An 11,976-nucleotide genomic window follows, 5' to 3' on the forward strand; every position below is an offset into this window, starting at 1 on the left:
AGCACGAAAATACCCGACAATTATTGTTATCTTAAGTCGGGGGAGGCTATTAAGATTACAGCATTTTCAATGCAAAATGGTAAAGTTATCTTAAGTGGCAAAAAATTAGAAGATCGTCGCAGTTTCTTTGAAGAACCATTGAACTCTATGGAAGTTTTACGCATTTTTGTTTCCCAAAGCGTGGAATCGAACAGCCGAAATATATATTTTGACGCTGATTCGATAGAGTATAAATTAATGTGCTTGCCATATGGAAATTCACTATTATTTATACCTGTTTTGCATTCCAATAATTAAATAAAATGAAATTAAATAAAAAATTAATAATATCTACTACTTTTTATTATAGAAATTTAAGATATGAAAACAAAATCCAGCGTTGAAGAATGATTCAAGAGGTTAGTTATTGCAGTAATAACACTTCTGTAATAACTTAAATAATTTACTTTTATTTTTATTTGTTTAGGTTGTTTGGATGACAAAAATAAACAATTGGAAAACTGTAATATAAATGATATAAAATCAGAAGTTTCTGCGCTGAAAGAGGAAATCAAAAATTTGTCAGGTAAAGTCACCTCAATAATATTTTTATCTAGTTTTTAACTTTTTATTAAAACTGTCATTTTATATTAAATTTTTGATTCAATTTATTTTATACAAAATTTCTCTCTTTAATTTTTATTTGATTAAATTTCTCGTTTTTTTATTTGATTTTTTATTTTCTATTTAATTTTTTGTTTTAATTGTATTTTCTATTTAAAGGTCAAGTTGGTAAATGTAATGAGTATATTGGAAAACTGATTACAGAACAAGCAAAAACCAATGTGAGTCTGGAACTTTTATGGAAAGTTAAAAATAAAGCGCTTCATTTTCCTATTAATTCGATTGAACGGTTGTACGAAATTGACAGCAATTTGGCAGAAAATGGCGATACCTACGTAAGATGCCTAATTTGATTGTTCTATATTAAATAAATGTGTTCTATATTAATAAATATGGCGGTCACCGTGGTGTGATGGTAGCGTGCTCCGCCTATCACACCGTGTGCCCTGGGTTCGCACAATTTTCAATTAGAAGAAAATTTTTCTAAGCGGGGTCACCTCTTGGCAGTGTTTGGCAAGCGCTCCGGGTGTATTTGTGCCATGAAAAGCTCTCAGTGAAAACTCATCTGCCTTGCAGATGCCGTTCGGAGTCGGCATAAAAACATGTAGGTCCCGTCCGGCCAATTTGTAGGGAAAATCAAGAGGAGCACGACGCAAATTGGAAGAGAAGCTCGGCCTTAGATCTCTTCGGAGGTTATCACGCCTTACATTTATTTTTATTATTTTTTTATATTAAATAAATTATAATTACGCGAGTAACTAAACATATGTTTTATTATTTACTTCCAGAAATCCACGATTAACTCAATTTTACGAGAAAATGGGTTGAACAATGGTTTACCAAAGCTTATTACACCAAAAGTGCTGACACTATTCAACTATATGGGAATAAAAGGAAAAAAGTCATTTAAAAATCTTGAAAATTTCAATTCCATTTTGTACGGTAAGTTTTTTTTCCATTATGAATGCTATATAATATAATATTATACTAGCCACATATGTATGTATATATAACACTTTTTTTTAGATTGTCTTCAAAAAGACGGTTACAACCAGTCACAATATTCAAAAGAAATAAAGTCTGCAATCAAAAAGGCTAAGCTGCGCAAAGCACCAATTTGACGAGAGGCAGAAATCGAAGAATCAATGAACGTTTTCTAACATTTTCCACTTGTCCATTATTTGTAAAATGAATTATGTTTTTATTATTATTTATTATTTATATATAATATGTTATGTTAATATGTATTTATTATTTATAGATTATTAATCTTACAAATAAGTTTAAATACCGATTACAATATTCCTTTATATTCATACATTCAATTATCAATAGTCACATATGATTATAAAAATGTAAACTTTGTTCATGCATAATTATCTATATAAGACATTATACATTTTAAAATCATAATTAATTATATGTTAAATGAATTCATTTAAATACCCATTTTAATTCTACTTTTGTTTTCATACATCCAAAAATGAATACTTGTGTAATGAATGTAAAAATTAAAGCCTTGTTTATGCATAATAAACTGCATAAGTCGGTATACGTTAATAAATCAATATAAAAATTAAATAAAAATAATGCATACTTCTTTCGTTTACATATAAATGCAAAATTGAATGCCACACTTTTCTAGGACATCGCCGTGGGGAAAAAAATGCATTTTGGAATGTGTAAATTGCCCTTTTAATGATTATTTTTTCGATTACTATGCATTACTTTTTCCCACTGGGTTGTCTTAGAACTTTATATTCCGGCCTTAACTTTGACAGAAGAGTTAAGCTTTTATGCGGTCCTGCTTACCTTTTTATTTATTGCGGAAAGCTCTTTTCCGTTTAAGTGTTCGTGGAAGTGAACGATAAATTTTAAATTGGTTTAGTTTTCTTATGTTCCTTGGTTTACGAAAGCGCACGATTCCTTTTCATAAAATTACCTATGTTCAGCTTTAAATTAGGCTTGGCCAGTGATAGCAGCTGTAGGAAGTGCGGGTTGGCGGAAGAATCGATCGAGCACGTTTTGTGCTCAGGCCATTCGCTTGTCAGACTAGGACTCCAGCTATTAGGAGTGCTACAGCTGTCAGATCTAGAAACAGCAAGTGGCGTAGGTCCTAGAAAGCATCTAGTATTTATCAAGAGGACGGAGTTATTTTATAATATAGGTCCTGGTTCTTGACAGTAGTTTTCAGTTTGGTCATTAAATAAACTTCTGGTAACAGTACGGACTCATTCAGTCTATGTGATATCCTCATAGACCGCTCAGTTAAACCTAACCTAACCTATGTTCAACCACACTAACTTATATATCATGGCATAGTTACCAAATTCATCATAAAATTAAAAAAATTGTTCTAAGTAATTATGCAGTTCAGTACTTATCGGGTATTTGTAAACTGATTGCCCCCTATTTCTACTACTAATATTTTTCGTCCACTTACATATGCGTATAATTTCGTATTCCCACCTAACGATCTTAGGAACTAAGTTCTCTGTATACGTGTATTCACCTTTAAGTACTATAATAGCAAAACTTCTATAATTCCTAGTTATAAAGACATTACTTGAATTTTTATTCAAAATGTCTCAGACGTCACTACGGAATATCCCTATATTAATACAATTTTTCCAAATTCAAAACAACAATTTGTTCATGCGAATTTTATGACAAGGCTAATTATCAACACCGCGGCCACCGTGGTGTGATGGGAGCGTGCTCCGCCTACCACACCGTATTCCCTGGGTTCAAACCCCGGGCAAAGCAAGATCAAAATTTTAGAAATAAGATTTTTCAATTAGAAGAAAATTTCTCTAAGCGGGGTCGCCCCTCGGCAGTGTTTGGCAAGCGCTCCGGGTGTATTTCTGCCATGAAAAGCTCTCAGTGAAAACTAGTCTGCCTTGCAGATGCCGTTCGGAGTCGGCATAAAATATGTAGGTCCCGTCCGGCCAATTTGTAGGGAAACCCAAGAGGAGCACGACACAAATTGGAAGAGAAGCTCTGCCTTAGATCTCTTCGGAGGTTATCGCGCCTTACATTTATTTATTTATTAATTATCAACACTTTCTTAATTTTGGAACCCTTTCGTAAACATTTTTAAAATTGTTTTTTATTCTCATAACAGTTTTGTCTAAAAATAAAATAAATAATAAAATTTGTTCATATATTTTGCAGCTATTTTTGTGTTCACAGCTGTGTGTTAATTATTTTATTTTCTTGGGTCACTTTTTAAAATTCTACACTTCCAACATACTCACCAAATTTGTTCTCCCTTTAAGTATTTAAAAAAAAATTACAATTTTAGGATGCCTTCACTAATAGAACACTTTTATTTAGTTTTCTTAAGATACTTCCGTTTCTAATTCGTACCAAGCCAAGTTCTGTTAAATACGCGGCGGTCAAAATCAAAATGAGATTACACTTCGTTAAGTCTCGGTTTTATATGCGAAATAATGGTCAACACGATTACAAAATTGTTACAGTTAACTACCACTACAAAAGCAACAGGTACTTCTTTAAAGTTTACTTTTGTTATTGCTTTTTGACCATTTCAATATTATGCTTGTGCTTTTCACTTTGTTCAAAGTGTGGTAGCAAGTTATGACTTATGTAAGAACAACAACAACTTCACGTATCTAAAACAAACACACGCACGCACGCATGTATGTGTGGCGATTAGATACTTTTACACCTTTAAAATTGCAGAGGAGGTGTTCAACCCTTTCTGAGTGTAGCAAAAAATAGAACAAAACTGGAACTTTGAAGCTTTCACTTTTTAATTGTTTTTTTTATTCTTTTGTTCTCTTTATAGGAGTCGTATTTCGATTATTCATAATGCATGTAACGGTTATTTTGATGAATATCCTTTTTTCTACTCAAACACTTTCTTAATCGCTTTTCTCATTATTATTCTTTTTTAAGAGCGCTCAACTTTTTAAGTGCAATCAAAGCAAATCAAATGAATGAATTATTAATTGTATAGCCAATCACGTATCAAGTAACTTTTCGAAGTTTTCATAAGTGATATTTTTCAAATTTGCATTCATTTCAAATATGATTTTTTATTAGAATAAATTTTTTGCTGTGGGTGGTTAATTATTTGTATAACTTGTGGTTTGGATTTTATTTTAATTTTATATTGCAAATATGATCTCATTAAAAGTTTTAATGCAACTGTAGAGGAATGTGGCACACGTTCATAATTTATATGAATAATTTATTTTCATATCTTCCAGCGCGATCAATAAGCGCCGAATCGAGCTCAGTATCTACTCGTATGCCTAAGCGTGTCTTTTAAGTCTTACTCGTGCGACAACGCACAGTGGTAAATTTTTTTACATTTGTTTTCAAATAATAAGTGGGTTAGGTCTATACCTTCTGCTGTACGCCTACGCGATCTTGACTGTCCCGAAGGAAGCCAAGATAGTCAATCATTCTTAGCGTCAATCGCTTTTAGACAGAGAAAGTCTTTGGCCACCTAATTCCACTAGCTAAGTGAAAGTATCCCAACTACTCAACTACAAAATACGTATATCTGTACGAATATTTTCTGAGCTGGAGCATGAAGAATCCATTGAACATAAAGTTCATCATAAAGCCCCCTTTAATAAACACCGTTGGCATCAAGAACCATACATTTTTTGGAGAATTTTTGTCGAATACTCCAAGGAACATCCCATCTACTCTTTCTTAGCAGATGGGGTGGTGCAACAACACCCCATTGGACATTTTTTAAAGTAGCTAAGGTGGCGGTGATGTATGAACCACTCACAGCAATCAATGATAGATAACCGATTAAAGAAAATAAAGGTCTGCAATGCTACTGTGAGACCTTGGAATTTCTGTCTCAATATTGGGCCAGTGGCCGACAGGGTATACCACTCAACAACAAAAGCTGGAGTTGAAGCTCTCATATCCTCTCTATTTTACTCATTTTCTGTCTTCTTCTGACAAAATCGTTTTCTTGCCTGTACCCGAGATAGGTTGATCTTTATCTATTGCACGATTTAATAACAAGCAATAAAAAACAAGCAAAGTCACTAAGGGTGATTTCACCATCTCGAGTTAAGTAAGAAATTAACTGCAGGATATCAATCCTTCAGAAAGCTTCATTTGACATTTGAAAATTGACCAACTGCCACTTAGATCGATAATTGTGAATACTTGTTAAACAAATCACGAAAATCTGTTGTGAATACCCGAAAACCATCAAACGAGCTGATTTTTTTTTTTTGCACTTTTTTCTTACACCTAGGGCCATTTTCACCATCTTCTGTTAGTCACTTATCTATAAATAAATAAATAAATGTAACGCGCTATAACCACCGTAGAGATTTTAGGCCGAGCTTGGCGGGCGGGACCTACATTGTTTATGCAGAGTCCGAACGGAATCTGCAAAGGCAGATACGTTTTCACTGAGAAGCTTTTCATGGCAGAAATATACTCAGAGTGCTTGCCAAACACTGCCTAGGGGCGTTTTGATGTTGCTTTGCCCGGGGTGTGAACTCAAGATCTTCGGTGTTGTAAGCGGAGCACGCTACCATCACACCACAGCGGGCATCATCGAAATTTTCGTTTCCTCCATGCCAACAAAAGCTTTGCGTCTCAGTTAAGTCCAAAGAATAAGTGTAAGCAAAGGTCAGCTATTTGGCTAGTTTTCGCGATTTGTTCTACAAATTATTCACAATTATCGATTTAACCGGGGATTGGCCACCCTTTATTGGTGAAAACAAAAACGTCAAATGAAGCTATCTGATAGATTGCTTTCCCCCCGGTAAAATCAAACTTAACTAGAGATGGTGAAAACAGCCCTTACTGGTCGGTGCTTCAGTAAGCATGGATAAAACGATAATTTCTATAACTTAAAGATAAGTGACTAACCTAAGTTTTTCTTATGGTGCACTACATATGCCAACAAAATGTGCGGTCTCAAATCCGTCAGACATAAGAACTGCGTTTCGGTAAGCCCAATTTTTTCAACCCATAGCCGACTGTGCGACGTATAGAAAATGTTTCAATATGAACAAAATTACGCTTTTTCACATAAAGTAAGAATAGGATAATTATCATCGAATTCTTCCGAACATTGTAAATTATTAATAATTTTTTTTTAAATATTTCGCCCAATCAGAGAAGATTGCTCTCCCAGTACTACTTGCATTTAATATATTTTTACTTCATTGACTGTCGCACAGTCGACTAGACAATTTTGCCCGAGGAAAACCCACCCAATTGCGGATCGAAGTAGTCAGTCACGCGATATATTCTACCGACTCTGAATGAAAGTCAGTAACTAGTGATACAAATTTCGAACCTTTATACCTTAAATGCTAAATAAGTACTCGTTCGTTAGCAGCTAGATTTTCTTCAGTTATGAAATCGGCATTTTGGTTTTTAATATATCGTATTTAACACATATTTAAGAAATAGCTTACCAACAAAGAAACTGCTACCGACTTTAGGGAGCTTTGACTATTAGTATGCCTTTTCTCCCCAAACTTTCCCACCAGTTCGGAACAATCGAAAAAGGGGATAATATCGTACTAAAAGCAACATGTACAACTCTAAATTTTTTCAGGACTTCTAAAGTGGAAATTTTAATCTAGTTCGGAACTAGTGAAAGGGTAATGTATAATTTCCACCTCCTTGGGCATCGCAAAATTTAATTCGCTAGTTGAACGCATGTAAAAGAGAAGGGGGGATGAAGTGGCAACTGGATTGCTAGACCTTTTTTTAATTTTCAGAGCCTGTGCTCTGATTTTCACATTTCATTGCCCAAATTTCAGCGGAACTGTTTCAACAGTTTTCACATCGCACGATGACTATAAATTCGATTTATTAATTATATTAATAATCGACCTCCCTAGCGGCGGGAGTAACTTAAATCCCAAAAAAAAACAAGTAAGGACGGAACTGTCTTCGGCTGTGCCGAAGACTTCATACCTTTCATGAATGGGGTTGAACAATAATCTTATCGCATTCGTAATCTCCAAATAATGCGCTGTATAAGATAAGAAATATATAGTGAATAGATGTACATACCTAAACGATTTTAAGATAAATATAAATAATCGCCAAAAACCCCCTTATCTGAACGATCGGTTGTATGGGCTATATATTATATATAGTTCCGATCGAAATTATTTTTACAGGAAATCTTCCGTGATATATTAGAATATATATCACCAAGTTTCACGTTGTTATATTGGAAAATAAGGGAGAAATGGCCAAAAATCTTTCTATCTGAACGATCGGTTGTATGGGATAGGTATATACTATATACATATAGCTCCGATCAAAGTCATTTTTTCAGGAAATCTTCTATGATATATTAGAATAAATATCACCAAATTTAACGTGTTTATATTGGAAATTAAGGGAGAAATGGCTAAAAATATTTCTATCTGAACGATCGGTTGTATGGGATATATATTATATATAGCTCCGATCAAAGTGATTTTTTTATAAAATCTTTTATGATATATTAAAATATATATCACCGAGTTTTACGTTTATACTTTCTAAATTAAGGGAGAAATGGTCCAAAATCTTTCTATATGAACGATCGGTTGTATGGGATATAACTATATATAGCTCCGATGAAAGGATATCTTCTATGATATATTAGAATATATATCACCGAGTTTCACGTTTATACTTTCTAAATTGCGGCAGGAATGACCAAAATCGTCTTATCTGAACGATCGGTTGTATGGGAAATATATGTTTTAGTGGTCCGATCCTACCGGATCCGACAAATGTCTAATATAATACAAAACTACATCCTTGTGCCAAATTTCTTTGAGATGTCTCAATACTTGAGGGACTAGTTTGCGTTAAAACAGACAGGCGGGCGGACGGACAGACGGACATGTCTATATCAACTCAGTTCGTCGCCTTGATCAATTCGGTATACTTAATGGTGAGTATATCTTCTATATTTCTCAACGTTACAAACATTGGACCAAAGTTAATATACCATTTCATTGTCATGAAAGGTATAAAATCACAAATCACAGGTTTGTAGGTTCATGTCATCGCAGCTCATTGTTCTTATACTGAGAGTCGTGCTTGGGCCTGCTTGTTTGGATGAGATTGCGAAGGAGATGCACATGGCGTCATAGTCAGTGAGTCACGGCGATTTCTTGGAAGCTGTCGTTACTACTGTGATCTTTTAGTTGCATCAATGCAAGTTGAAGTTAAATTAGAGAGGAGACTAGCACGGGTCTCCCGAGACAGGTGAAGCTTCTACTTTCCATAGGTAATAATAAAACTACAATTAAAAAATAATTGTTTCAGCTCTAAACTGGTTAACCGAACATTGTTGTTCTAGTTTCGTTATCCTGACGTTTGACATAAAAGGAACGAACTACATTGCAACAAGTTTTACTATCTTAAGTATTTTATAGTTCAACAGCCTAATCTCATTACCTTCAAAATATTACTTTTAGCAACTATAAATAAAAAAAATCGTTTTTAAATAAAAACTCTCATCATAATATAAAATAAACGACATGACAACTGGCTATATAAACGATTTAATTAGAAATGTGAATAAACTATATATTATGAAATATAGTCGTGCCTATATTTGTACGTATGTATCTACATTAGAGTGAACGTTATTAATTGAAAAGATAAACAGTTTACCATACATTTTCTAAGTCTCACAACCTAAATAAAAAAAAAATTTTATATATTGGAAAGAATTTTAGGAAATTGCTAATATTCGCCACAATAAGGTAGGCATTCAATGTTTTAGTCCTAGAAACCAATTTTCAAAACATCGACAAATGGAAGGGGGACCGCCTCAATTGCAACACGAAATTTTTAAAACTTGGCCAAAGACTTTGAGACCATAGTGATCAAATGAGTTTATCATTTAGTAAAAGTTTGCAAAACATTTAAAACCGACCGATTTTTTTCGGAAGTTTGTTTAAAAGCTCACAAAACATGCAATAATTGTGTGATAATTAACACAAACATTTTACCCCAGCAGGGACTTTATAGATATAAGCTCGAAAATGAAGCATTTTAGAAAAGAGACGTGCCTGGCATTTTGAGCCATAATTAAAGAAAAAGTTTACCTTTGGTATTGTAATTTTTTTAAAGAGCTGCTGATTCTAAAATTGGTTGAGATCGACAATCGACTTAATTTACATTCACAGTATTGAATTTAGGGCCCGAACACATCGACGTTTGCGTTGGCGTCACTTTGCAAAACAGCAAGCTGAAAGTTTTCCTGCCACAATGAACGCAAAACAAATTCATATTTTGAATTTTTGTCACAAAGAAAAAAATATAAATAGCTATTTGCCTGCAAAGGAAATAAAAATATTGAACAAATAGGATCTAATTAAATTTAATTCAAAAAATGTATTTAAAATTTAAATACTACCTAAAGAATGGACTGAGAAGACATTCCAACACGTAATTTTGAATTATTTTTGCGTTAATTTGGCGTTGCCGTTGCGCTCCTAGTCGAATGGGCCTTTATGCACAGATAGCACATTTTTGAGACAGTTTCTTTAAACGGGCGTTTTTGAATCAAATTTTGGGGTAGGACGTTTTTAAAACGAATTCGGATAAAGGGTGTTTTCGAAATAGCAGCCGAGATAGGTTGATATTCCACTTAGCGGTCTATATGTTTAAGCAAAAATGGAAGTCAGTTCAGGATCACGCCCCCTTTTCAAAACGATTATTCTTACCATACCAATTAGAGATCGTTGATCATCTCTGTAAAATTAATGAGTATTGCTTTGGTAGAAGCATTAACAGTGTGGGTTGTCTTTGCCCTGGACGGTCAATCCAATGTTGACTGAACTGTTTGTTTTTTAGTTTCTCAAAACCTTTGTGTAAAATAAAAATAAATGTAAGGCGTGATAACCTCCGAAGAGATTTTAGGCCGAGCCTCTTTCCAATTGGTGCCGTGCTCTTTTTAATTTTTCTTACAAATTGGTTGGACGAACCTACATGTTTTATGCCGACTCCGAACGGCATCTGCATGTCAGATGAGTTTTCTCTGTCAAGGTTGTCATAGCAGAAATACACTCGGAGCGCTTGCCAAATTACTGCCTAGGGATTAAAAACACTTTCTTTTATTTCAGATTTTTCGGCAAAACAATTGAAACAAAATTTTTCTAAAATTTTGATGTTTTTTTTTCCGGAGCGTGAAAACATGATCTTCTTATTAAGCCTCAAACGAAAGCATAAACTAACTTAATAGTAATTATGTGAGATTTTAAGGCTGCCTGCACTATGATATAAATAATGTATATAGATACGCCTCAATGATAAACCTTTTGGTAAACTTTCTCTACCACAAACTTCTATAGGCTTTTGTCTCAACGATAGTGGTCATCCTATTGGATTCGTTAAAGTTACACCCTCATATACCCGCTTCTGTTTAGCCATTTTCATATTTGGTTTCATCCGTCATACAAGCCCATGATAAAATGGTCAGTATATGGATTCCCTGTTTCCGAAGATGCTCTGTCCAATCCGATGCACCAGTCTTAAGATCTCTATTTAATCTTCGATTTTTACAATTTATATATTGATGTATAGGTAGAACCCAAATGCTTTTAACCTTAATATGAGCGACAATGCTATATTGGGCCTTTAAAACTTTAGAAAAAACTTTCATGTATAATTTTCTGTGAGCCCAACATTCCAATAAAAAAAAAAAAAATAAAAAAGGAAAGGCGAGATAACCCCCGAAGAGATTTAAGGCCGAGCTTCTCTTCCAATTTGCATCGTGCTCCTTTTAATTTTTCCTACAAATTGGCGGGACGGGACCTACTTGTTTTATGCAGACTCCGAACGGCATCTGCAAGGCAGATGAGTTTTCACTGAGAGCTTTTCATGGCAGAAATACACTCGGAGTGCTTGCCAAACACTGCCAACATTCCAATAACGCTTCTTTAATACAGGGTGTTCGTTTGCCGAGCAGAGGTAGAGGGCGGCCCCCACTCCGTTGGAATGACCAGGTGTAAAACGATTTAAACTCCCTTGGTGTGACCAATTGGCGCCGGTTGGCAGAGATAAGGAACGACTGGCGCGCCTTGTTGGACGGCCATAACCGTTTAAACGATTAAGCGCCAATTAAGTAAGTAAGTAAGTTCGATTGCCCTCATATGTTAATCGTTCATTAAGACGAAATGTACGATTAAAAAATCTACAAAACCTATAAGAATTTAAATAATATTTTTATTTTGATAGCGACAATCACTATGTGTTTAGTTTAATGTTTTTAATAAATATACATTTTGAGCTGCCTTTATTTTTGACAAATCGCAATTCTGAAGAAAAAATAGAGCCACATTTTTTACTTTAATTACAAAAATGTGAAAGACTAGAATGATAATCATGATA

General features: G+C 34.2%; 1 protein-coding gene and 1 long non-coding RNA gene across 2 annotated transcripts in view; one reads left to right on the top strand and one right to left on the bottom strand.

Annotated features, from left to right (window-relative positions):
• Positions 1 to 4,748, bottom strand: part of CNMa (CNMamide) — a 30,614-nt gene extending 25,866 nt beyond the window's left edge. The window contains exon 1 of the mRNA XM_067792158.1: positions 3,861 to 4,748. The gene's annotated coding sequence lies outside the window, so the exon portion shown is untranslated. The remainder of the gene's footprint in view (positions 1 to 3,860) is intronic.
• LOC137252223 (uncharacterized) lies at positions 479 to 1,678 on the top strand. Its single transcript, XR_010953482.1, has 4 exons — positions 479 to 565; positions 763 to 938; positions 1,392 to 1,545; positions 1,630 to 1,678. It is a non-coding gene; the product is annotated as an uncharacterized lncRNA (long non-coding RNA).
• Positions 4,749 to 11,976: the final 7,228 nt, after the last annotated feature.

This window comes from Eurosta solidaginis, chromosome 5 (assembly GCF_040869045.1).
Source record: "Eurosta solidaginis isolate ZX-2024a chromosome 5, ASM4086904v1, whole genome shotgun sequence".
Lineage (NCBI taxonomy): Eukaryota > Metazoa > Arthropoda > Insecta > Diptera > Tephritidae > Eurosta > Eurosta solidaginis.